Here is a 23,267-nt window from a genome sequence, read left to right as displayed (position 1 = left end):
ATTGGGGTGAGGACTAGAGAGGTTAGAAGCTGAACATTTTGAGGGTAAATGCTGGTGAAATTGAGACTCTTTGGTTGAGCTTGAGAGGAGAGATCACATACCTCTTGGTTCCATTGGAGAGTGAGTGAAACTTGTCAAAGTAGAGGAGACATCTTGTTGGACCCTGGGAGGAGCTTGTACAGCGTCAAGGCAAAGGTTGTAAGGTTCTTCTTCTTTTGAATTAATACAATCAAACTCATTTTTCTCAACAAGTATCTTATGTTATTTGTTTCATGGACTCCTTGACTTTCATGTTTAATATGTTTCATGCAATTGGTTTTTCAGGTGCTATTTAATGTGTTTGCCTTGTTTGTGTTTGCAGATTCGCGAAAAGGAGCTCATTTGGATCAAAGGAGCGAGGGCATCCACAAGCTTGCGTTGGACCAAAGGTAGGCCCTAAAAACCTTTGTTTGCTATTGTTTATTGAAGCATATTTAGAGAAAGATAGTGTCTGGTTGGTCTACTTGTCGTTAGGTATTCTTTAGATTCTAGGAAGGTCTATCTTGTCCGCAAGATCGACTCATTCCGCGCGACAGTGTTTTGTTGTGGATATTTAATCCGTTGCAACCGCTCTGCATAGTTAATCCGTTGCAACCACTGTAACCACTCAAATCAAGATAACCCTGGGAATTAGATTTGGTAGTTGCCTGCGGCCCTCTACTGTTGGCGCTGCCTCTTGCTGCTTGCATTGGGCGATCTTATATTTTATCATGGCAAGAAGCTTGAGCATTAGAATTTGACCAGAAATCTGCTAGTGCCCGCATTGCCTAAACCTACATTTCAAGTGCCACGATGTAGTCCGTCACTTCTCTTAGGAAAATAGGAGTGTCCAGTCGGTTGCTCCCCAACACAAGCGCCCTCAGAGATTCCATTCAAGATTCTTCATTGCAATTATCACATAACCATATGCCTTTCGTCCCCATTAGTCTGTATTCCTCTCGGGGCAGTTGTTTGTGGTCATTATCGCAAGCGGTTGCCGTTCCGCAAGGTCTGCCCTTGCCAGACACAGATCTCCTTGTTCCCCTTGGATTTCGTCTAGATTTAACTCTTCGACGTTGGCAGCGCGATTTGTTAAACCTAAAATGGTATTTGCCGAGGATGGCCCGGCGCCACGCGGTTCGACTCCTCACCGTCATGGCCAGCGACAGATCTGTGGCCAATTTCACTGCTCGAATTCAAGCGGAGAGCCTGGTCGAGCGTTGATCGATTTTTCTACGGCATAGCAGCGAGAGGAGCCGGCTCAAATATTTCTGTTGGAAATCGGCCCTCCATGGTGCCCATTTCCCACCTCCAGAACGTCGCTCCATATGATAAGCAGCTCAGCAAATTTCCAAACTAAATTTCTAATGTTCCCCTAAGAGATGGAGACAGGGAGCTGCACAGACATGTGCTCAGCTTCACCAGGGCTTTAAAGAGAAAAGACTTGTGGCTTCATATGCATATGCATCTGAATGTGGGGAGCAGGTAGGGCCTGTACAGTCCAAACTACTATTAACCATATGTTGTTTCTGTCAGAATCACATGGGAGGTCGTCTCCGTCATCGCTATGTCCTTGCCTTGCATGAACTCTAAGCGTCATTCACCATAGGAACTCTTGAAAGGGCGTTGTATAGTTATTATAAGTTTCAGAACTTTTGGTTATACTTTTGGATTAAAAAATGTCTGAAATTTGATAGGAAACCGTTGAAATAAATTTGATTTGTGGAATTTTTTAACTAGCCAAATTTTGTCAATTCGTTATTCTTTTTAATATTTTCTAAACAAAAATATTCCACCATTTGATTAAAAATTGATCTATTTTTTACGTGCCTATAATTAATTAGATGATATTTTCTTAAAATTTATCCATTTTAATAATAAATTACATTTCTTTAATTAGATATTAGCTTAATATATATATATATATATATATATATATATATATATATATATATATATATGATTTTTAAAATCAAATTCGTTCAGAGTTACGGCATTGATGACGCATATGGCTGCCCCATTTTAAATTGAATCCTACTACGTAGGTTTGGCATATGATTTGAGGGCTTTTGTAGATCATTTGAGTAGGTGCTTTGTATGAAATAGAGCGATGCATGTTCTAACATATTATTTTCTGGCTGCGAACTTTCTCGCGCAGTTTTTTAATGTAAAGTGTTCGGCTTTTATAGGTGAATCCTAGGTTGAGTAGATCATTTGAGTAGATGCTACGTATGAAATAGCGGGAGGCATGTTCTAAAATACTATATATATATATATATATATATATATATATATATATATACACTCATGATGTATCATTAAATAATGACAATGCCATGTGGATACGAAGGGTATTTATTCTATTTCTTAGGGTACATAATAAGCAAGTTGAAAGTCATGCATGTGTTGCTTGTCTTCTTTCATACAATTTTGATAATTAATTTAGTTATTTCATAGTTGAAAAACATGACTTAATTCTTGATTCTTTGTGGGTTGAATAATTGTGATTAAGTTTGATTAAAAAAATAGCATGTATTGATGTTTTGAGTTATTTTGTAGTTGAAAAACATGACTTAGTTCTCAATGATTTGTGGGTTGAATAATTGTGATTAAGTTTGATTAAAAAAATAGCATGTATTGATGTTTTGTTGGCCAAAAAGTAGTGAATCCTTGTTCCTGAAGCCTTGGAATTAATATCCAAATTAATATCTGATATAGGAATGATCTTGTAATACATCACAAGTATAGACATATGTAGACACAGTATGGGTGCAGCCATCTGTTTATGAATAGTCCACTGTATAATGAATAAAAAAATTCCTCGCAGCGTGGATGGTGGAAACTAGATCCAGGGTCTTGATTTCTTCTTCCCGAACTAGTACGATTCTATCCATGTGAATGAATGTGTCGAAGTCGAACATGGTAGAAATCACTTGATTACCAGTCAATGATGTAAATTGTTAACAAGTGTGAGAGAAACCACCAATAATGTCAATGGCTCTCAAAGTACTCAGTACAATCCATGAAATGTGAATAGATGAGTTGATGTCGAACATGTCACGGAATCCTTTGATCGAAGGTCAATGATGCAACCTGTCGTCGAAGGCGAGAAACCTGCCATTGAGGCATGCAGATTTCAAGGTACTGACGATTTCTAGATCATCTTTCTAGATAATGAGCTGAAGTCGATAGAAAGCGATCCATCGTAGGCAAGCCCACAACACGAAATCATAGATCAAGTTTGAAGAAATATATTTGCAAGGACTGACTCAGGGATGGTCAAGATGGATGACAGATATTTTGCAGATGAATGGTTTATTTGCACTGACCTCTTGAACACATAACGACATTGCAGATGGTTTGGTGACAATTGACCCAAAGCTAATACCCAGAAACCGGTTGAAGACTTTCAATATGGTTTGATTAACTGTTAGGCAAAGGATTTCCCAACCCAGGTGAATAAAAAGTGTCGTGTTCAAGAGTGGTTAAATGCTTCTCTGAGACAGAAAGTATAACAAACAAGTTCATTTTTCTCTCTTTTCCCCCACCATTTCTGGCAGGTACCTCTTTATTTTTTAACAAGCTTGAGGAGGATAACATTTTCTTGGTTATAAGCTCATCCTTCGGATGAGTCCAACTTAGTTTAAATTCGAACCCTAAGAAGGAGTGGTCCGTTCCTGTTTCTAATTGAACAGGTCCTTTACTGTTAAATTTTAACGAGTCTAGTATAGGAGAAACTCAGTGTTTTTCAATTTTAGGGAGTCAGAAGAAAAACTTAAGAAAACTCCATGGTTGTCCTTTTTCGTAAATTTGTGTCTCCTAAGCCCGAAAAAGTATGAAATAATACTTGAGAGAACCGCTTGACCATTACGATCAAGGAGTAATTTTCATAATTAGTGTCTCTGATCTGAAAAAGTAAAAAAGTGATTAACGACACGTCGTTTTATAACCAATATCGAATTTGAAACGACAAAAATCTGACAATATTTTTATTTTTATACGGTCAGAAAAGAGCTGTAAATGGACCGTCCTTTTAATTCCGTTTTAACGAGCTTAAAAAGAAAAAATCGACAATCTTTTCATATTTTGGGATTCAGAAAAAAAACTTAAAGATGACTCTAATGTTTTTGTTGAAAATGATCAATTTTGCCTGAAAAATCCGATATTCTGCACAAAAACTCAAACATTACTCATACCTGCTTAAAATAAATAAAAATGCATCAAAAGTTACCTCTTTAAAGTGAAAAATAAACAAATTAAAAATTCATTTATTCAAAAAAGCTTATAAAAAGGGATTTTGTAAATTCATTTTTACCGTTTGACTTCAGAGTGAGAAAAGAGAGCTTTTAGGTAAGAAACTTCCCATGAAGATTGTGGAAAATCCATCCGTTGGAATCGAAAAACGTCACCTCCAGGTAATCCACATCAATTTAATCTTGCATTTCAACCGTTTGAATTTTGTTTTTAGGTTTCTATTTTGATTTTTAGGAAAAATTTAGTTTAAAAGACCGCTCGCGGGGGTGCACAGGCACAGCATGCGAAACCTGCGGACCCCGACTTTTTTCCACACAGGAAAGAGCCAAGGGCCTGCACCTTCTGTTTGGGCAAAGTGCGGACCTACGCACTGTCTCTAACTGGAGAGTGCGGTCCCCATGACATAGGTCTTACAATTTCAAATTCTTCAATTTCCGCCCAAAAACTTTGATTTAAAATGTTCTAATCCGCCTTTTCTTTCAATGTTGGATATACACTATGCTTAGTTGCCGCAATTAATCATCAACCTTCAATAGATGCATTGAATGTATGCGGGTTATTTAAATTCTGGGCCATACCTGGCATGAGGGCCCAAGTACTTTTTGCAGTGGCTGATGGACAGGTGGAATATACAGGACTAGTGTTTCATTATTGGTGGCCACCAGCTCGAAATGGAGCTAGAGGACATTTACTTTTTGACTGGTTTGCCTAGGAGAGGTGAACATTTGACTCTATTCGGGACTAGGCCAGGTGGCCAGTCTGTCGATAGTCTCCGGTTAGAGTTTTGTAATGACCAAACCAAGGACAAAGGGATTGATATCAAAACCATCTCCCGTCCTGAACTCAAAGTGATTGCATTTACTGTCACCAGACTCTGCAGAAGCGCAGCACTGCATATGGCCACCGGATCCCAAATGCGGATGGCAGTAGACTGTTATCGAGGCACCATCTTCAACTGGTGTGAAGCTGTGTTGGCTAATGTAAAAGGCCAACTGACTAGAGCAAAGAACGGACAACTGAAAAACTTTGGATATGGTTTCTTAGTTGTGAGCTTTGGTCTAGAGAGGGTCCTGATGTTGGTCCCACAGCATCTTTCCATTGGAGCTGGACTTCCCCGAGAGCCCAAGCTGATGCGTTGGGTTGCAGTTATGGCCTGTCATCCTGAGGAGGGTTCAGAGGTTGTTCGATTTCCTCCTGAGTATTTTCATTGGTTGGAGAACCAAGTTTTCGTGATTCAGGATTTTCCTTATGCTGGGATGGATTATCGTGGTGACCCAGACATGGCTCTTCCACCAGGAGAGCAATGGGATGACTCAGGTAAAATCATTTTCAACATTTTCTAATTTAAATTTATTTATTTTTTTAAATCGTCCCAAAACTGATAGTAAAAAGTTTCAAATGCAGATGTGGGTCCACGGCGACTAGCCACTCTCCGGCCCTATGAGAGGAAACACCTAGCTGTAGCAGTACCAGCCCCATGGGATGAATCTACAGAGACCCTGACCGAATTGAAAAACCATCTAGAGTGTTTGACAGCAGACATTCCAGAGACTAGCATAGATGACATTCCTCTTAGGTTATAGCGCTATGTGATTGGGGTCCCAGGACCTTTCAAGAGGTTCCTTTGTAGGGTGGCCCGAGCAGTGGTTTCTTATCGTGATCATCACCAGTGATAGGATGATCGCCTTTTGTAGACTCATATGACATTTTTTCTTTTTGTACTATCATTTTTGCCGATCATAAGGTTTTTTTCAACCTATGATCGAAGACGATGTATATTTGACACACTTCTATGCTATGTTATATCACTATTACTGGCTATCTTGTAAAACATGTTATGGAATGTTTTTAAATTTATTGTTTGATTATTGCAAATGTCTACTTAACATTCGAGAAGCAATTGCATCTGCCAATGTATTTAAATATCTTGGAATATGTTGATATTCAATATAGTCAAATTCACGTTCCAAGAGATGAACTCTCAAAGATAATCTTAATAACACAGGATTTCTAATGGCATAAACTCTATTAAGTTGCAATACAACGAGTTCAAAATCTAACCTCACAATCAAACTCCGAATCCCAAATGAAATGGATTCAGATAATAACTCAATCACTGCACTATACTCTGCAATGTTGTTCGTTGTTTGACCGAGGCTTACCCCATGCATAGATACCAACTCATCAGAGGGTGAATAGATAACCCAAGCTGCGAAGAAATGTTGCATGTATTGTGACAAGCACCATCAGCGAAACCAATGTATGTTTGAAGAGACCTTAACATCTGCAATATCAAGAGTAAAATCAAGATAAGCAGGAATAATGACAAAAACACTCTCTAAACTAAGCACACTTTTCTAATCTAAAACACACCAGCTAGAAAGAAAACTAATCTAACTAAAATCTCCACACCTAGGTTTAAGCATAATATCTCTTCAGATAAAGACCATTTCTGGGCTTACCTAAAGAGACACCGTCAAAATCTACCAATTCATAGGCCCCTTTTGCCAGCTTTCACTTAACAACATAAGGACCATGCCACATAGGTACGAATTTTCCAGCGCCTAGCTTATCATTTGCTTGATCGTATAGTAAGACTAGGTCTCCTTCCGAAAAATTACGAGGTGTAACATTTCGATCGTACTGAGCTTTAATTCGTTTGGCATGAGTTTCGATTGCTAGTGTAGCATCACGTCGATTCTCATCTAGCTGAGCCAAGTACAACAAACATTTCTCCTCTTCGGAAGTGGTTGGGATTAACTCTATGGCTATTTGCAATGACGGGATTTCGCATTCAATGGGCAACACAGCTTCCAAACCGTAAACTAGTTGGAAAGGAGTGAAACCGATTGATGTTTTTACTAAGGTTCAATATGCCCAAAGCACTGAAAATAACATGTTATGCCAATTCAACCTATGAATCCCAATGATTTGTCGGATCATAATGACTAGAACTTTGTTGATGGCTTCAACCAGACCATTAGCCTGTGGGTAATATGGATTAGAACTATTGTGATGCAGGCCAAGTTGATCTGTTAGTTCAATCATCATGATGTTTCGAAAATGACGCCCATGATCAATGATAATTGCTTGTGGAACACCGAATCTAGTAATTATATGATTGAAAACAAAAATCGCAGCAGTTTTGCCGTCTGCCGAAAATGTAGACATCGCCTCGGCCGACTTGGTAAAATAATCTATCGCAAGGATGATATACGCATGCCCCCGGCCGAGTGAGGGTTCCATGTAATAAAGTCGATACCCCACTTTGCAAAAGGATCGACGGCAATTATAGGGTGGAGAGGAGCAGGTGGAGCACGCATCTTTCGATCAAAAATTTGACAATTGTGGCATTTTCGGACCGCGTCAATACAATCTTTAAACAAAGACAGCCAGAAATAGCCAGCGCGCAATATCTTTTGGGCTGTGGCATACCTAGACATATGACTGCCACATGCTCTAGAGTGATAGTCATTTAAAACCTTTTCAGCTTCCTCATGACTTAAACAACGTCGGAAAACAGAGTCTGCCCCACAACGATAAAGTGTATCTCCAATAATCCTGTATTGTTGGGATTGGAAACGTATTTTCCGTCGCTGAGATCGTGAAATTTTAGGCCGAAAAGATTGGGTTTGGAGATAAACAATGATATCTCCATACCATGGGTCAAGAGTGCTGATAAGAAACAAGGATTCGTCCACAATGGGCTCTTCTGCCACAGTTTCAGTATCAGCACGCGAGAAGTCACACATCAACTCCACAAAAACTAAAGATTTCTTTGACTTAGATTTTTCAAACTCCAAGTCAAATTCCTGCAGGATAACAATCCATTTGGAATACTTGCCCCCTAGCAATTGTTTTGTCAAAATATAAATCATAGGGTTACAGTCAGAAATTACAGTAGTTTTGCGTAGTAAGATGTAATGACGAAATCTTTGGACAGCTTGAACAGCTGCCAAGGCCAATTTCTCCACATGCGAATATTTTAGCTCAGTCGGATTCAAGGTTCGACTAAGGTAATAAATCACATGTTCACTACCGAGTTCATCTTCCTGAACTAACACCATCCCGATGGTGGAATGAGAGGTGGCGAGATACAAGAAGTAATCCTGGTTGTAGTTGGGAGGATGCAATAACGGTGCATGGGTCAACGCGTGTTTAAGTGCATCAAAAGATTTGTCAGCTATCTCATCCCAAAAGAATGGAGTATTATGTTTCAACAACCTGGTAAAACCCTTTGTTATCTCAGCATAGTTAGGAATGAATTGATGTAAAAAGTTTGCTTTCCCTTGCAAACTTTGGAGTTGGCAAAGAGTCGAAGGAGGAGGCAATTTGACAATAGCTTCAACCTTCGAGGGATCGACACGAATGCCGGCTTTCGAAACAACAAATCCCAGTAAACGACCCGTTTCTATACAAAAAACACATTTGTGTGGATTCAACCTAATTCGATAATGCCTACATCTCATAAAGATTGCTCGTAAATGAGTGAGATGATCGGCTCTACGTAATGAATGAGCAGGTAAATCATCGAGATAAGGTTGCACAATGTGCTTAATGTCATGAAACGTGTAAGACATAGCTCTTTGAAAAGTTGCTCCGACATTTTTCAACCCAAAGTGTAATTTGCATAGCAAATGTCCCCCATGGACAAATAAAATCCGTTTTTGGTTGATCGGCAAGTAGAATGTTAATTTGATTGTAACCCGAAAAACCATCCATAAAGGAGAAAATTTCACTGCCGGCACAATCATCAATGATTTGATCGATATAAGGATTTGGGTAATTGTCTTTGGGAAAGGCTCGATTAATATCCCTATAATCGATACATATTCTTATCATTCCTTGCTTTTTGTTAATAGGAACAATATTCCATACCCAATCCGTTAAGGGAATTGGATAAATGAAACCTACTTTAAGTAATTTTTCAACTTCTGCTTTAATAGCAGCAGCTTTTCGCGGGTGGATCTGATGCAAACGTTTCCGGACGAGTTTAGCATCCGGGTAAGTTTTGATTTCATGAACAACAATTGCTGGATCAATTCCTGGCATTTCTTAGTATGACCAGGCAAACATGTCGCGTAATTCTTGAAATAGGGCCTTATATGTTTGAAGTTCATTTTCCGTACAGGAGGCACCTATATGAATGTTTTCAACAATTCCAGGTTTAACTGAAATGTCAATAGGAACTGTTCGAGAAATATTTCCCAAATTTAACTCAGAATCAGGATTTTGCAATGGATTTTGTGGTTCCTTGACATAATCAGTAGTAAAAATAGATGAAAAATCATTTTCAAAATGATCAATCTCAGGTAGGAACGAAGATCGATGATGAAGATCTTCCCATGGTAAATCATCAACAGACAAAATTTCACGAATTTTCTCATCAGTATGAACAAGTTCGGAAAAAGTTGTTGAATATGAGTTTGATGTTGAAAGTGATTCTCCATTGACCACATTCATTAGATCAATTCCGGTTGAAGAAGGGTCGGAAAACGACTGTACAGCCTGATACGCAATTTCATAGGGACTCAAAGGCATAGCATCACCAAATGAATCCACCTCAGACTCTGAAGGTACGATCCAAGGATCATCATAAACAATAGTGTTTGATGAAATCATATGAATGGTTGTAGTAGAAGGCGATACGTTAGGAGGAGGAAAGGAAAAAGTTCCTAGTAAACCAGAATCTTTAACCAATCCTACCCCAACATCCTTATAAGGGATAGTTGTTTTGCCGACATGTTGGATACTTTCAGAAGAGGCTGGGTTAGATGAAAAGTAGGTTAGCTGGTCTATAGTTACGATCTTTCCATTATGAGGAAATTTTATAAGCCGAAAGACCGATGAAACAACAACAGTCATAGCGTAAGACCAACTACGACCCAAGAGAAGGTTGTAATCTAGAGGGGCATCAACCACTTCCACATCTAGATTAACAGTTTTGCCTTCAACCCCTAGGTAAATCTTGTAGAATGCCAAAAGGATGGAACCCACGGCCATCAAAAGCCTTTAGAATCATCGGGGATTGATTAAGTGTAGGAGAACCAAGCGATCTCCAACACTGGATCAACAAAATACACGTTGAAGCCCCCTCATCAATCACAGTCCTAAAGCAAGGTCTGTTTTTTACTAACACTGGAATCTGGAAAGCCACTTGATGAGGTAAACGAGATGTACTATTTTCTAAATCGAAGATTATAAGGTTCGAGTCCTGAATATCAACAACTCCTATAGCCGACAATAACAATTTACGCTGTGCTGGACATGATTGCAGCACCTCCAAAGCCAACATTGCTGAAGGGGAAATAGCTAAATCTTTGACAATGCTATAGTTCTTAGCAGCTCTCGCATGTGGATTGAACGCTGAATTTTGAAGTATACCCTTAGCAGGCAGTTTGATTACTAAGTCTGGGTTAGGTTTCTCGATCTGTAGCGGATCAGAACCAGGAGTTGAAGTTGATGGGTTCAAATTAGAAGATTTTGCTTCCTTACCACCAACAAGACTCTTACTTCCATAATCCTGTGATCGTGTCGCAATCCTAACATGGGACATCATCATTATGGGTTCTTCCGAGGCATTTGAGGAAGAACCAATCATCTTACTATCTTGACTAGGAAAAGGATCCTTCAAGACAGCAGGCGTTTGAGAACCTTTGACAATTTTCACAACCTCAGCACGATGAGGGCAATCTCTTGTAAAATGCTCTTCGTCACAAATGAGACAAGGATAACGAGGTTTACGTTTCTCATCAGTAGATTCCATTTTATCTTATTTCTCTTTCAAATTTTGCTTATTTTTCTTCTTCCCCTTCTTTTTACCGCCGGATTTTGATTTGGCCGTAGATGATTCTACGACATGAATATCGGCAGGAATTTCAGCGGAAGAGTCTCCTGTCAGGGAATCTGGTAGAGTTATGATAGGAGAAGAATTCTTTGAAGATTTCTTCTTACTTTTGGTGTTAACTGAACCAATCATACCGTCAGCGGCATGAGACCCTGAAGGAGCTGCAGTTATTTGATTTTGTTTTGGAAGGTCAGGGATTTTCTCGTGTAAAGTACCCGACTACGTATAAACGAGGTCAAGGTACTGAGCTTGAGCAATTACTTGCTCTTCAGTAACAACTCCTGCCTTAGCTACATCCTCAGTGATTTTAGGTAATAATGATTTAACAAACCATTCTGCTAAGATTTGATCTAGAATAAAAACTTTCACTAAACGTCGTCGACGTCTCCATTCATGAATGTGATCTGAAATATAAGTGGACATTGACTGTTTTAATGAAGTTAATAATTCTGTGCCATTGTCATATCTGATAGGCAACTGAAAATGAGTTAAGAATGAAGTAGCTAGCTGACTAAAGTTATAAAAATAGGCTCGCGGTAGCTCAATGTACCACTTGGTCGCAAGACCAATCAGAGTGCGTTGAAAAAGACGTAAACAAATTGAATCATCTATAATGGAGTTAGATGCACACTAGAGGTGATAAGTCATCACATGGTTTGACGGATCCTCTCCTGATTTACCTTCAAACTTTGGGATATCACTAGGCAAATTATTTGGCATTGGTGGCCAAAACGGAAGATAATTAATTGGACCGTTTGTAAGGCATGAAAAATCAGGCAAGTCCAAAGTTGCAATGAACGGTAATTAACGATTAGGGTCTCCAAAACCCTGGCTCATAAGACTAGCCCTAAGAGGAGGATATCCAAGATAACTTGGAATTGGAATTGCATTTGGGATATTATATCCTCCCGGAAAACCAGGATTAACCGGACCGTACTGGGGTTGTTGAGGTTGCTGATAAGTATATCCAGGGTATGGTTGATACTGATAGACTGGGTTCTGCACAGCAGGACCGAATTGGTATTGTCCCTGGTATGGTTGATAAGTAAACTGAGGTTGACTTGTGACAACCGTACTTGGACCAGGTTGTCCTACAGGAATCTGAACCAAAGTCTGAATTGCAGGTGCAAACTGAGGTAAAGATGCTTGAGGAGTTGATGCAAGAACAATAGAAACTGGAGTTGTCGATACTCCCAAAGTAGGTGGGGTAGATTAAACAAATGCTGCAGTAGTTGCAGCAGTCGTTTGAGGCGGAATTTGAGGCGAACTAGGCCCAGGCTGAGAAACTACACCAGGTGCAGAAGTTTGAATAGTAGGCTGGACAGGTTGTTGGGTTGAACCAGAAACCAAAGGTTTTCCAGATTGAGATGACAACTGCACATTCGGTTGCAAGATCTGTTGAGATTGAGATGGATCCCACACTACGTTCATTCCGGGGTATCGACCCATAGCAGATTGAGCATATTGAGGACTATAACCAAGTTGAGGGTAGGGTTGATAATTCAAAGGTACATTTCCAGCTCCTTGGACAAATGATTGACCTGAAGGTGGTTGGAAACCTTGGGTTGGGTACTGACCTTGAGGTTGATAACCTTGAGGCACGTACTGAAACTGGGGTTGACCTTGAGGTACATATTGGTACTAGGGTTGACCTTGAGGTACGTACTGAGTCTGGGGTTGACCTTGAGGAATGTACTCACCTGAAGGTATGTATTGTCCTTGAGGTTGCCCCCCAGGCAGTAACTAGGTACCTTGAGGTTGCCCCCCAGGTGATAATTGAGTACCTTGAGGTTGCCCCCCAGGTGGTAATTGACTACCTTGAGGTTGCGGATTTGGAATGGTACCTGACATCATAAGAATGTCTTCTACACTCAATGGTTTAGTTCCGTTATTACTAGTTGATAACCCATGTTCAATAGGTTGAGGAGATGCTCTTGAAAAAGTACCAGTAAGTGACTGATACCCAGAAGGAACAGAAGGACCGCCATATAAAAATGTTTCCGGAGATTGAGAAAACATGGATGATTGTCTCGACATATTCAAAGGAGGATAATAACCTCTAGGTGTTGGATGAAAAGGAATGCGAGGTGGCGAAAAACTTAGTCCTAGGTTTTCTAGAAAGTTGGTCAATGAAAGATACCAAGTGTCCCTCCTAGGTGGACTGTAAAAGATCGATTCACGCTCCCTAAGTTCTATAGTTGGTTGATTTTCAGGGATAGATATACCTTCTTTCGGAGTAACGAGTTCTTCAATAGCAATAAGTCCAGAAGGAAGATTTTGGGTAATGATTCTTCCTACCCTGGGTGAACCAGGACCACTGGAAGTTGGAGAAGCAAATCCTGACGATGGAGTAGCAGCAGGTTCAGTTTCAGGTTCAGAAATTTCAGGTTCTTCAGCTAATTCACTAGTAGAGGAAATACTACCAGTAACTTCAGAAAATGAAATTGGTTCGGAAATATATTCTGTTTCTTGAACTTGATAATCAGGATGAACAACTAAAGAAGATTCTCCTTCTTCCGATGACCCAACTCTACTGTCACTAGGAATTACAAGAGCTCGTAGCCTTTCAAGCTGGCTTGGTGAATACTCGGGAGGTTGCCCCCGAAGTCTACAGGACTGCCTCGGTAATTCAACCACGATTAAATATTTTAATTACTTCACACGCAAACAAAGAAAAATCTCAATAAAACCACCTAAAGTCTCTAAAGAAGCAAACAATTTGAATCACACACCCAAAGAATCTAGGAGTTCAAACCACACACAAACAGTAACTTTCCGTACCGAAAACACTAGTTGGTGATGAAATCCAGCGTTGCAGAATTCAATACAGAAATGGCAGTTGGAATAGTTACCCCGACAACCTGCTTAATGAAACAGACTAGCACAAGTTTCTTCACTAAACCATCTCGAGTGAAGAGAACCCCCCAAAGAGTCCAAGTGAGTCTAGTCGACGTTTGTTCCAGGTACAGTGGGATCTTCCCTCCACCGTCACCTTAGGAAAGAATCCTATAGATAATGGTCACTATGGTTACCAATAGAAACAAATATACCTAGGGGAACAGTCTGTGATCCGATACACACGCAAGGGCAGAGTAGCAAAGCTCAATCCCCTTGAAGGCTCCTTGACATAATCCAAGGTTTACCAACAAGTGACCCCAGGCTCCTCGACAATGGTTAATCCGAGGTTTACTGTTTTTAATACGTGTATATCTTCTATCGTTCCCAATGAGGAAGGATTGATTACCCCACTGGTTCGGATATGATCTCGTGCTTGACTCCTATAAGAGGAGCTTCCCAGAGCATAGATGTAACAATTGGAATTTATCTCCTACCACAAGATATAGCTACTTGTTTGTTTTAACTATCTTGGAGAGTTAATTACTCCCTACTCCAAGATATTAGCCTAAGCTATGTTGGTGATAAAGAGCCCTAGAAATAAAAAGATTGCTAGATAAATTTTCCTTTAAGCGTTATTTTTATTGGTTGTTTCTTAAGTCAAAAGGTGTGGAGATGAAACTTTATGGTGTGAAGACTCGACTCCAAAACACTAAAAATGCACCTAAGATGATAAACAATCATTTTTATTCAATTAATTTCTATCTAAAGAAAGAGTTGAGAATGCAATTGCTTGAAAAACAAATCTTTCCTTAACAAATAAATGAAAAGAAAAAAAATTTTGCCTTTTTCAATAAACTCAAAAACATGACTACTAATTATGCTCACGAAAAATATCCCTTTCTTTTCAACACTCCAACACTACCAAAAAACAATTTTTTTTTCAAAAGAGACTTTAAAATTTCTAGAAAACTAAGGACTAATTCGTTCAGAATAACAAATTAATCAAAAAACACCCATCTTATGTTTTCTTTTTTAAAAATGAAATTCAAAACTTTCAAAACAAGTTCTTTCAAAGCTTTGCAAAGAGAAAACGAGATCTATTTCTCACCAAAGGCAGATCTTACAAATCGGTCAGACTCACAAAGAAGACCAGCAAAAACCAGGGTAATCTGAGGTTTCTTAGGCTTCTAAACTCTGAGTTACTACAAAGACCAAATGAAAATCAAGCCAGGCACACAAAACTTCTAGAAAATCACCTAAAACCAAAATGCCAATGGAATTCACCTACAAGAAGTTTCTGACAAGACACATGCAGATCTGGGCAGAGGCTAAAAAACATAAACAAATCCTAAGCTTAACTGGATGAAAAGATTTTAGGTTTTTTCAAAAATTTGACAGGGTCTGCAGGCCTCCGGTATAACCAGGTGCGGTACCGCTCTGTGTAGTAAAGCAACAGTGCGGGGATGTCCGCACTATGTTACAAACAGAATGTGCAGTCCTCTTTCAAAAGCGTGAAAAAACAAAAAAACAATTCAGGATCTAAAAAACTACCCAATCCCACACACATCAAGCAAAAACCAGAAACAGAGAAAAGTTTCTCAAGTCAAAGTAAAAGTAAAGGCAAAAAACCAAAATTCAAGTCCCCAGTGGAGTCGCCATTTTTTCGGTCGGATAAATCGTTCTTGCGGACAAGACCGATCTCCCTAGTATCTACAGATATCTAGCGACAAGAAAAACAAGAAAATTCTACCTTTCTCTAAATATTGCGATTTATAAATAAAATCCAAGAGGTGTTTTAGACCCTACCTTAAGTCCAACGCTAGTTTGTGGCAGCCACGCTTCGACCATCCAAATGAGTTTCCTTTTGAGAACCTGCAAACACAAACAAGCACACATCAAATAATACCTGCATAGCCAATATAATAAATCATATTCATCATGATGATCAAGGAATTCATGAAATAAACCATAGAAGACAGCTTATTGAGAAAAATAAACTTGATTGTATTAACTTTAAACAAAGAAGAACTTTACAACCTTGGTGCCTTGATGTTGTACAAGCTCCTCCCAGGGTCCAGCAAGAATCTCCTCTACTTTGACAAGCTTCACACTCTTCCCAAAGAGATCAAAAGGTATGTAATCTCTCCTCTCAAGCTCAATTAGGAAGTCTAAATTCCAATAGCATTTACCCTCAAAAATATTCAGCTTTCAACCTCCTTAGTAACCAGCCCAATGCCTCATTTTATAGTGCAGAGGAAGGAAGTTACCAGGTCCACCTATGAAGGGATAGAGTCCTCCTTCAAAGGGATAAGCTCCTCACATCAAGGGGTTAGCTCCTTTAGTTATGGGATGCATGAAAAACCAAGGAGTGAACTAACCACCTCAAGATTCCCTCTAGAAGCTTCCAGAAATAACCCAAAGTGAGTTTTTAAGAATGTACTTGCGTCTTTTTGACTTTTACAGGGATCTGCACCCATTACATAGAAACAGAGTGGGCAGGTCCGCAGGGAACGTGACCAAGGGGTGCGGGACCGCAGGTAATGCTAAGAGAAAATGCAAAACCAAAGTTTTAGAGATTTTCAAGGACATTCTCTCATTTTTCAAGGCTTGACATGAAGAGCTGAGGTTTAAGACTTGCATAGGAGGAAAGTATGAGTGGTGATAGACTCACATGATTACAGAATGTCATGGTGACAATATTTTGTGCAACAATATCCAAGTTGGTTGATCCTGAAACCCTCAACCTTATTAAAATGTGTGTATCCTCTATTTTCTTTTCCTATAATGGTATTTTCTATGAACATCTCAACTTTATTAAAATGTGTGTATCCTCTACTTTCTTTTCCTACAATGGTATTTTCTATGAGCACAGAGAAAGAATGATAATGAGATCTAATGATTTTTTATGTCATGATTCTTCTTGAATTTATGCCTTACGACGTTTCCTTTGCAACATCTGATGCAAATGCTAGTTTAAAAATATTAAAGTGTGGAGTCCTCTTTTGATCACTTTTTGCTAGATGTGGTGGATTAGAAAGGCTTTCAACCATGCATGATCGTGCGATATGCAGGAAACGGAGGCATTTAACAGTTTTTTGAAAAGGTGTTTTACTGATATCTTGTTTTATTCAAAAATTGATAAAGAAAATGCCTAAATGCTAAACTTATTTTTGGAAATATTTTTTAAAGGGTCCCCATTTATTAATGTAATATTGACTACTACTATTAACAAATGGTGGGTTGTTGAATAGCACAACAATTGACGATTCACTTGGAAGAACAATTTATCTTTGAGAGTTTTTTGAAATTTCTAAAACTTCCAAAATAAAGATGATTTAGAAAATAAAATTTACATGAAATATAAGATAAGTCATAGTGCTCTTTGAATATTTAAATAATATATACTTAATTATCATCCTTTTGATTATCCTCACCTCATAAGAAATTTACTTTGTCTACATCGGCCATTACTTGGTTTTAAAGATAAAAATAGGGAGGCTCTTCTCAAATCAGTTTTTGGTATGCTCAGTTGTCATAGGTAGAGCCTCTGCTGCCAACATGCGTTCATAGCCTCGACAAGGTTACCTATTAACTAGCAATAATTCAGTATCCCACCAAGGTCAGAATACAAATTTTAAAGATAAGCTCAGAGTGTACACTTATTTTTTTTATTTTCTGAAATAATTCTTTTTTCTTCAAAATTTCACTTTTTTATCGCTTAAAGGACAATGTCTTGGTTTGGTGGCCAAAATTGACAATGCCATTCACTTGATTATAACTTTAACTGAACAAGATGGCTCTTGATGAGACCCCTTGTCTTTTGATACAATCTCAAGCCATTACCATGTTTTGATATGCAGTATTGGTAATGTCAGCTAGTTACAACCTTATGATCATGGTAAGCCGGCTCTTGATGAGACCTCTTATCCTTTAAGTTTTAAGTATATTTTAGAATTACACTCTAAAAAATGTAAACTGAATTGATGGGGAGAATCATTGGCTTGCTAAGAGCATCTGGATGACAATTGTAGAGTTTTAAAGATGCTTTTCTGTAGAGAGACTTTGTTTTGTTATTGATATTTTTCTTGACTGATGTAGAGGTAAGGTTCCTTTCTAAAGTTAAGTTTGATCAAAGATCAAATAATTTTGGCAGAGAAAAAGAAATTTGAGAGTAACATGACTTAATCCTATATTTTATGTGTGAAATTTATTTTCATAATAATCTTTACTTATACAAGAGAAAAGTAAAAAATAAAAAGAGACTATCATTTGTAAAGCCAAAAGTAAATGTTTTTCAACTTGTATTATTCTTTCTAGAAAAATAAAATAAAGGCAATAATATACAGTGAATAGAAGAGATCATCTTCTATGGAAAATATTTCTTTAAGATCTGCCCATTAACAGGTAGAGATTCTCTCTTGCCTGATAAATCCTGCAATAAAAAGGTTGATGGGCCTATTTGTTCGACAATCTGAAATGGGCCAAGCCACATTTGTTGGAACTTGGTATGCTTACCTTTTTCCTCGTGGGATTTATCCCATTTCAATACTAGGTCTCCGAGTTGAAATGATTTTGAACTTACAAAATGTGAATCAAAGGAAGCTTTGACTAACTGTTGATGATGTGCGTATGAGATTCTGGCTCTTTCTCTTTCCTCTTCGAAATTAAGGATTTGTAACTGTCTAACTTGTATAGAAGAGGAGGCAGTTTCTTCAATGAACTGAACTAGGGCTAAAGAGGGAATAGCAACATTTGTAGGTAAGACGACTTCTTTCCCATAGACAAAATTAAAAGGAGAAGTGCCAATGGATGCCTTCTAAGTTATTTGATCTACCCATAGAGAAAATATTAAAGACTTATGCCAGTTCTTCTAATTTTGGTTGACAGTTTGTTTAATAATCCTTATGATATTTTTGTTTGTAGATTCAACTAACCCATTTCCCTGTGGATAATAGTTAGCAGAGCACTTGAGCTTGAAACCTCTTTTAAGAGAAAATTCTATAGTATTTCCTAAAAAATAATATGCATTATCAAACATCATGGCAGATGGTAGACCAAATATGGTAATGATAAATTGATCGATGAATTCAATGATGTTTTCAAAATTTTCTACCTTGAGTGGAATTGCTTCCACCCATTATGTGAAGTAATCAGTTGTTGTAAGAATATATCTATGTTGCTTAGAAGAATGAGGAATGATCTCACCTGTTATGTCCAATCCCCATTGCTCAAACGGTTGTTCAATATTGACTGGCTGTAACATTAATGCGGGTTTTCTTTGTCTCCCAACAGCTTTCAGACAAAATTTACATCTCCTTACATAACTGTTTTCATCCTTGAATAATGTCGGCCAGTAATAGCCAGCATGCAGGATTTTATGCGCAGTGGTATCCCCTCCGAAATTTCCACCAGTTGGTCCATTGTGTAGTTCCTACAACACCTTTTCTGCCTCAGATTTTTCAAGGCATATAAGTAAAATAGAATCATAATTTATTCTAAACGGCACATCATCAACGATTTGATATTGTCTAGATTTTAGCCTCAAGGCCCTTCTCTTCTTATAGTTTAAATGTGTTGGGGCATATCCATTTCTTAAGTAAAATATGATATCAGCTTAATTTGGCTCAGTGTCATTAAGGCTTACCTCATAGACTTGGGCATCATCACCTGAGTCTTGCAATGTTGATAAATCAGATGCTCCTACTAGCATCCTGCAAAAACCTTGACCTTTTATAATTTTTTCTAGTCTAATTTCAATGTCATATTCTTGCAAATCTGTTACCCAATTTGCTCTCTTCTCCCCTACATCCCTTTGTATTAACAGATTTCTCACTGCTAAGAACAACACTATTACTTTGGTGTGGGTTTTGAGGAGAAAAGGTCTGAAGTGTTTTATTGATTTGAAAACAGCAAAAGCTTTTTTTTTAACATTTGAATAGTTCAATTCAGCCCCCTGCAAATTGGAGTTAAAGAAAGAGATTGGGGCTTCAGCTTTTTCTTCATTGACTTGTGTTAATATGGTTGCATATGATTTCTCGGAAGCGAAAGTATATAGAATGAAATGATTTGAAGAATTGGAAGTCGCTAAAGAGGGAGAATTAATGATTGCTTATTTAATCAAATCAAAAGCCTCGTGTTCTGTGTGTAACCATTTAAAAAGGGAATTTTTCTTTATCATAGATTGAAGAGGTAAAACAATCTATGAGAAGTCAGGGACAAATATTTTAACAAAATTAATCTGACCTAGGAAAGATTGCATTGATTTTTTGTTATGAGGTAAAGGAATTTCATAGATTTATATTATTCTATCAGGGTCAATGTGAATCCCTACTTTGGATACAATGAATCCAAGGAGTTTCCCTTCACTTAAAGCAAAGAAATATTTCTTAGGATTAAAATAAATTCCATACCATTGACAACACTCAAAGATTTGTTTAAATCTCTAAGATGATTACTGTGCTTTTTTGAATATATAGTTATATCATCCAAGTAGATTACTATTGATCTGTTTACCAAACCTTTGAAGGTTATGTCCATGGCACTTTGGAAAGTAGCACCAGCATTTATTAGTCTAAATGGCATCTTCTTATAAGCATAAGTGCCCCATTTTGTCCTGAATGTAGTTTTCAGTTGTTCATCTCGATGTACTAGGATCTGATTATAACCTGAGAATCCATCCAGGAAAGACATTAATTCTGAGCATGCAACTAATTGCAATATATGTTCCATATGAGGCAATAGAAATTTATCCTTTTGACATGCTTTGTTTAGATTGCAGAAGTCTATGCATATCCGAATATCACCACTCTTTTTCCTGACTGGGACAAGATTGGAGACCCACCTGGAAGGTCTGACAAGGAAAATAATCTTGGCTTTCAGCAATTTGTTTAATTTAGATTTAATCTGGTTTTCTAAATTAGGATGGATTTTCCTTAATTTATGTTGAACAAGCTTCTCATCAGACGTCATGGGGATAGTCTGTTGAATAATAAAAATGTCGTGTGTTTTAAGATCTTCATAGTTCCATGCAAAGACATTCTTACATTTTTTTAACGAACGTATAAAGGTTGATTTCTCATATGACGTAAGTCCGAGGCCTAGATTGATATTTTGAGGTTTCAGGTCAGTTCCAATATTAACCAATTCAAAATTTAGGGTTGAACTCTGAAATTTTGAATTGATGGGTCGTTTGAATCTGTCCTTAAGGTCACATAAATCTTCCAACTTAACCATGGACTTTGGTATAGCATTATTAGTTGTTTCTTGCTTAAGTTGGTTGTCATGTTGGTCTTCGTCAACTATCTGGTCATTATAGGAGCCTTCTGATGTCAAAAATTTTATGATATCCAGATCACTACTAAAGACTCTCTAGTTGGTGATATTGTTGGGAATAGAAGGCCTAAAAATCAATTCGATAGAAAAGTGGTCAGGACTATAATCTCCTAGTGGAATGAACTTGGAAGCCACATTAGCTAAGAGATCAGCACTTGCATTTTGGAGTCTTGGAATAGGGGAAATATTAAACATTGTAAAGTGGGAAGTCAGGTCTTGGACTAACAATTGGTAGTGTTTCAAATGTCCTGACAGACAGCGTATAGTATTTCCTACCTGTTTTATCACAATTTCTGAATCTCCAAACACTTGGAGGTGTTTTATATTAAGTCCAATGGCCATATACAAACCTTGAACTAATGCTTCATATTCCACAGTGTTATTTGTGCAATCAAATTCAAATCGGCATGTTAACATAGTCTTCTCCCCTTCTGGGCTAACTAATATGCATCTTGCTCCTACTCCATCATTGGATTTAGATCCATCAAAAAATAATTTCCAAAATAAAGAGCTAACTACGGGTTTATCTACAAAATTTACACACTTAGAAGTATCTATTTGGGAAAAAATTTCAACCTGAGATACTCCAGAGTTTTCCAAGAAAGGCAAAGTATAAGCATTAAAATTTCCTAGAAATGATTCCACTGAGTAGTTTCCAATGATATTGTTGCTATACACCACTGGTTCATTTTCTCCTTCTAGCTCTGTGACTATGTACTTTTGATGTTTTTCGCAATCAACCCTTATCTGATTCGACTTGCCATTATAGGGAAGCCACATGTGAGATCAGTCAGTTGCAAAATATCCATGAAGCTTTTCTGACTAGTCTCTACTAAGGATTAAGCCATAGAACTCAGGAATATCAGCTACAAGAATGTCAATGACTTGACAGACTTTGGGATTTGACAAGAGTCTAATGGTTACTTGATTATGTTCCCCAACAACCTCGACTTAAGACCGATCTAGCTGCATAATGCGTACAACAGATTTTTGAGACTGAACATTCAACTTTGCACAAATTGTTCTAGGTAAGATGTTAGATGAAGCTCCTGAATCAACTAAACAGTTGTGTAAATTCTTATTAAAAACTTCAAAAGTAAGGAGGAATGGAGGAGTATGAGATTTAGATCTTCCTCCAATCAGAGAAATGTCGGTTGGATCAATTTTGTTTAAAGAGGCACTAGGGGGTTTTCTCGTTTCTTGAGCAGCTTGTGAGATCACAACAACAGGAAGAGGTGAAGTAGGTACTGCTTTGAGTTCTTTAAGGAGTAGCTTCTGCTGATGTTTTAATTTTCTAAGCTCATGAAAGGTGATGTTTGCCCTAGTCTTTTTCATATCATCAACAATATTATATTCCATTTCATCTGATACTATCAGGGTTTTAGTTGAAGATGAAGAGTTCAACTGAGGAGGAGTAGTTTGAGTGGATTTTGGTGAATATTTCTTAACTGTTGTTTTGTCCTTGGGAGGTGGCATTGAAGCCTTCTGCTTTGGATTTGTTTGCGGAAAATCAACAAGGTTTTTACTTCGTGTGGCAACAGGCAATGCTTCTTGTGTTTCTTCGTTGGGAAGTATAAAATCCCACATTCCTTGTAACTCTGCCACTTCTTCGTCATTTGTTTTCTCTTCATTTGTTGAAACTTCATCTTCATCTCCATCTGATTCAACATTTGATATATCATTTGGAGGTTTAGGATCACTTGGGGAATCCCTTTTAAATGGTCTAAAATATTTCTTAGCGGAAGTTTATGCTACATGTTTTTTAATATCAACCATTTCGTTAGACATGGTCTTGAGGCCTTTCCGCAGACCTTCAAGATCAAATGGATCTTTTGGTGGTTTCTTCTTGGATTCATCCCTAAATGTTAGTTTCTTGGTTTTTCGTTCTTCTAATGCATTTTTCTTATCTACAACTAGAATACGTTTTTCTACAACTATTGCCTCTTTCATATTTTCTACCAAAGTTGGTTTGGCAGCT

This window comes from Pinus tabuliformis, chromosome 3_2, assembly GCF_031772625.1.
Source record: "Pinus tabuliformis cultivar Carrire ecotype Pingquan chromosome 3_2, CPIR1, whole genome shotgun sequence".
In the NCBI taxonomy this organism is placed as follows: domain Eukaryota; kingdom Viridiplantae; phylum Streptophyta; class Pinopsida; order Pinales; family Pinaceae; genus Pinus; species Pinus tabuliformis.
The sequence above is the reverse complement of the archived record's forward strand: the minus strand, read 5'-3'. Positions refer to the sequence as shown.